This window comes from Lipotes vexillifer, unplaced genomic scaffold, assembly GCF_000442215.2.
Source record: "Lipotes vexillifer unplaced genomic scaffold, Lipotes_vexillifer_v1.1 scaffold970, whole genome shotgun sequence".
NCBI lineage: Eukaryota > Metazoa > Chordata > Mammalia > Artiodactyla > Lipotidae > Lipotes > Lipotes vexillifer.
The window spans coordinates 925,748-931,094 of NW_006783115.1; the positions used below are offsets into that span (position 1 = coordinate 925,748).

Consider the following 5,347-nt stretch of genomic DNA (forward strand, 5'->3'; position numbering starts at 1 on the left):
GGGATGACAGCGGGAAGCAAGCCTGCAGGGCATTAAAGGAAACATCAGCCTTTTCTCTCCTCTGCTTCTCAGCAGTCCGGTCACGGGATTTTTTCCTGGCCACTGTGGATAAGGCATCTCTGATTCAATTTTGTAATTTTCTCCCCCATCGCGGGTCAATGCGCGTAACCTTTACATCTCAAAGATGGATTGGGGTTCAAACTGGGCTGAGCGTGGCCTGGAGTGGCTTACATTCTGCTCCCATGAATCTTGCAGCAAAGTGGTTATTCCTTGGAGAGGAAATGGAACTTTCTGGTGATCAAGAGCTGATGTCTCAGAAGGTGTTTAATCTTCTCTGCCTAGGGGCCCCTTTTGCTGAACAGGCACAGATGTGGTCAGAGGGGAGCCCCTGAAAAAAGCCCAACCAGTCCACCAGCCAAGACAAAAACTTTATTGCCTGGGAACTCAGGAAGAGGAGGGGGTGCTAGTTTTTGTAGGAAATAACCCCTTGCCCTTAATACAGCCAGACTGTGTCCACATGTTGATGCTCTGATAAATGATAAGTGTTGTTTACTGAGCACCAGTATGTGCTACTCACCCACATGTGCGATATCATTTAGTTCTTGCAATAATCAGTGGTACAGATGGATTATTCCCATTGCATAGATGAGGAAGCTGAGGCCCAGGGACATCAAAGAATTGCCTAAAGTCACACAGCTATGGAGTAGTTGAGTCAGGATTTGAATCTGATTCTGTCTCACTCCAGAGTATACAAGCTTATCTATCATGCCTGATTTGATAACAAAGTTCCTCAAATATCCAGTGGGTTACCTTTCTCTAAATGTCGGGTTCTATTCTTTACCTTTACATAAGGGTTTTAAAACTTTTTATAGGGAGGCCATGGGCCCTTTAAGAATTGGATGCAATCTATTAATTTTCTCCCTGGAAAACTGCACATGTAACATCCAACACAAATGTCCAGTGTCAAGACTGTTCGGTTCAGAACCACTGCCTTAGCCCAGCTGGATGGTTGGCCCGGGGCAGAACAGTGAACTCAGTTTACAAGCCACAGATGTGTCTCATGAGTCCACTGCAGGAATCAGTGGAGGGTCTGGTACCAGAAGAGACTTGTGTGGACATCAGTTAGGATAAGTTCCAGAGCCTGGCTTATCTCAGTGCCCAGAGGGTAGAGGCCCTGAATCAAGCAAACTAAAATAGCACTCATGACACACGTCAACGCCAGAAGGCCAATTTTTCAATTTGTCAAGAGAAATCACTGTCAGAGAGACTAGAAACACTCCGTGACGGTGGGTGGGCCTGCGTGGCAGTCAGAGGGCTGCGTGGTGAGCCTAGACAAGAAAAAAGGTGATGACATATCCGATGTGTAACGACAGCAGGGTGGGGCAGGGTGTCATGGCCCTGGAGGGAGCTGCCTGGGTTCCAGTCTCAGCTCTGTTACTTTTGAGCAGTGTGCAGACCTCGAGCAAGTCAAGAACCTCTCTGAGCCTCAGTTTCCTTAATCTGTAAAGTGGGGATAACAATAGCTTCACGTCATAGATGGTTGTGAAGATTAGATCAGCTCATATTTGTCAAGTTGTCTGCACAGTGGTTGGCACAGAGTAAGTGCCTGATAAGTGATAGCTGTTGTTCTGATGTTTATTGGCTCCTTAGCCTAGTAGCATTTCCATCCTCTGGCTCTATGGTTAATTTTGAGGCTGTGGCTAAATGCCTTTCAGTTCACACTCCCCACTTCCTTACGGCCCTAAGAGTGCTTGGAATTTACCTTGGCGTGATGCTGGGTGGCTGCTTCCAGCAGCCATCTGTCTTCGAGCATAGCCATCCCGTGAGTGAATGTCAGCATGGTCACCTCAGAGGGCTTGACCATAGCCCTGCACTTTAATTCTGGCCAGAGTAGAAACATTTCCAGCTTGCTGAAAAAAAGAAAAAAAAAAAACAAAAACACAACCCACAGACTTGCACTTTCAGATCTCTGCTTCTGCCAGAGTTTGGCAAGGATTCACCATAGCTCCCCACTTTTCATGCCTGCCCCATCTGCATCTGAGAGGAGAGGCTTCTCTGCTTGCCTGTGGGCAGGGGCAAAGTTCTGAATTAAAATCAGCTCCTGATACTAAGATGCCCTAGAAGCACTATTGTCTCTTTGGACAGTCCTGGTACTTGTATGCAGAGAGGTTGCTCTCTGATCTCCCAGGAAGGAGAAAGATAGCATTTTAGTCTCAGTGGGGGAACAAGTGTGTAACCCAAATATTAGCTGGACCCCTATGGACCAGTCCCATTTTCTTTGATCCTAACAAATGATAGAAACAGAGGCAGCCTGTTGGAATAGGCTCCAGATCAGGAAATGAGACTCTCTCTGCTGAAGTCTCAGTGTTGTCACCAATTGTCTGTATGACCTTTGTCCCTGCTGAGCACATCAGCTGCATTGTCACAGTTAAGGTTCACTGCACTCTTTGAGGCAGACATCATCATTCCCATGTTACAGATCAGGAAACTGAGGCTCCAAAAGGTCAGTGATCTTGCCCATGTTGTAGACTGCAAATCTAACCTGCATCCTGTCTTCCTGTCTCTATCTGGGTTTCAGTTTCCCCAACTGTACAATAAGAGACTCCACGCAGGTCCATTCCAGAGCTGAAAAACCCTAAGGCTTACCCAGTGAGTATGCAAAGTGGCTTTTCCTAGGCAGATCTTTTGACTCACTTAGAATGCTGATTTTGGAGTCTCCAGGCCAGGGCTGTTGGGAGAACACAGCTGCTGGCACCGGCTCCCCCATGCTTCCAACAGTCCCGATCTCATGTCACTCTGAGGTGCAGAGGAGAACTTCCTGCCTCTGGGCCCCAGTGCCAGCCTTCCTCCCATGACCCAGCCGAGGGAGCCTCTGAGGCTGTGTCCCTGCCAGTCTGAGTCTGTCCGCCCGTTTGTCACAGTTAGCTCTGGCTCTGGCTATGCTGTGAAGGGTGGTGATCCTGCATCTTGTTACCCCTGATGGTAATGCCCGGAGTCAGCATTAGGAAGATTCCAGCTGCAGAGTGGCCGAGTCTTGGACCCTTGGGGTGCCTAGCCACCTCGGATGGGCTGCGAGAAGCACTTACCTCCTTGGGGCTCACCCTCCTTCCTTGGTCTGGGGGTGACAAACAGGGGGAGGGAGGGAGGTAGAAGGAGCCCTGGCTTCTGAGGAATCTGTCTCTAAGGTTAGCTATGGACGAAACATAAGGGATTAGACTCTGCTGCTCAGTGTGGAAGATGCTGACTCAGGAGTGAACCTGTTTCCCAGAGAAGTAGAGAACCACGGACTTACCTCTCCATCCTCGCTGTATTTATTTATTGCATGCTGCCTTCATGCATGCCACGTGACCCCTGTGGTATCTGATTGGATGCCCTCCACCCATGGACCATTTTTGGTCCAATAAGCTGTGTGTCTTTGGCTCCTTGGAGGGCATCTCTGATCCCAGCTGACTCAGGTAACCTCTATGATCCCTATAAAGAAGCTTCCTCAGAATGAAAAAAATGCCACCTACAGCATCATTCATTACTGGCTGGCAGAAGTGATTTGGGGGTTTATAGCGGCTAAGTGGTGGCTGACATATCTTTGGGCACATCACTGAACCCTGTGGGCCTGTTTCTACCCGGCAAGGATGTAGTGAGGACAAAACGAGGAAATCATGTAAATTTCCTAGCACAGGGGCCAGAGCTTAGAGCACTGAATCTCAATAAAGCGTAGCTCAGGGAGCTATTGCTGTACATTATGTGATGGGATAGCTTGTAACAATGATGAAAATGATGGTAATAATAGCAATTGGCATTTATTGTGTGTTGCCAATGCCCCAAGCATCATCAGTTCAGGAGAGGCAATTTACTTCTATTATTTTGTTTAAGCTTCACAGTCATCCATCAGGTAGGTACTATTATGATCCCCATTTTACAGATGAAGAAACTGGGGCTGAGAGATTTAAGTAACTGGCCCGAGGTCACAGGCCAGGAAGGAGGTGGAGTTTGCAGTCATTCTGAATCCGCCCGTCTGCAGTGCTGGGGTGTGAAATGGCAACGCTGTCTCCACTGGAACTTGCTTGCGCAACAAGTAGGGAGCTTCACTTGTTCAAGGTTTCTCTCTGGCACCCTTGCTTAGTTGGGGGATTGTATGGTGGGGGCCAACCTTGCTCCAAGGATGCCTCTTGTTCACCAGAGTGTTGTGCTTGCTTAGCGATCAGCACCCATGCTGGCTAGCAAACTGTGACCCCGCCGGACTCTGGTGCTGATATTTAGGGGACCCACTGTGCCAGGCGGTAGCCATTCCTGTGGGGGCCAGGCAGCTGCAGAACGTGGCCAAAAGATGTCATCCCGAACATCTTTGGTAGAAGGTGAGGAATGATGGGGGACTTTTGCCACCTGCAGTTTTCTGGGAGTTTATCAGCTGCCTGGGGGTGGGAGGTTGAGCACTTCAGGGCAGCAGCTACAAAAGCCAACAAGTGACTGATGACACCCAGACATCCCCACCTTGGCCCCAGTGGCACCAGCTGGAGTTTGATACGAGGCCCCGATCTTATGAAATACTGTCCTTCACCAGGTGTTTGAAAGACAGCATGCCCTCACCTTGTCCCAGCTCACCATGCCCTCTTCTCATCTCTTCTCCAAGCAACTCCTGTTCTTTGTCCTGGAGACATAGCGACAGGTAGCTGACCCTCAGTTGAGGGCCCGGCCTCCTGTGCCCTGAGGCTGAGTCAGAAGCCTGATTTGTTAGGGTGGCAGCAGCAGGTAGCAATAAAGACTGATGAAGCCAGCTGTGGCCTCCCAAGAAACCAGGCACTGGGAGGGTTGTACAGAGACTCAGGATGGGGGTGATTATATATTGCGGTTTAATGATCCTTGAGACCAAGGTTCATTACCCTCCCTCCGCCCGGAAGAGGGGTAGGAGGAGTGTGTGTCTTGACAAATATTGGCTGCCTGAACCATATTCTCATCTCCGAATCAGGAGAGATTTTGAGAAATTTGTGTCTGACCTGATTCAGTGGTGGCAATTCCAAGGGGAAAACATATATCCTGTTGGAGTGACCTGAAGGACTTTTCTCCCCAAGAATGAGCCAGCGGAAGGCCTGTTCCCACTGCCCTCACCCAGGAAACACAAGAAGCACCCATGTCCCATGTCACCTGGTATCTTTGCTATATTTAGAAACTAGCAGGTCGCTAACACGTACTGACCATCTGCCCTTGCCAGGCAGGTGCTGGTGTAGGTGCTTTATAGGCATTCAGATATATACACCTGGGAACAAGTGAAATGATACAGAAAGTTTCATAATGAAACATTCGTTCCTTGCACCATCCCTCTCCCAATCCTGCTTTTTTTTTTTTTTTTTTT

At 48.9% G+C, this 5,347-nt stretch overlaps 1 protein-coding gene across 1 annotated transcript in view; it reads left to right on the forward strand.

The window, feature by feature from the left end:
* The window catches only part of KSR2 (kinase suppressor of ras 2), a 412,338-nt gene that overhangs the window by 246,155 nt on the left and 160,836 nt on the right, over positions 1 to 5,347 (forward strand). The gene's annotated exons all lie outside the window — the stretch shown is intronic.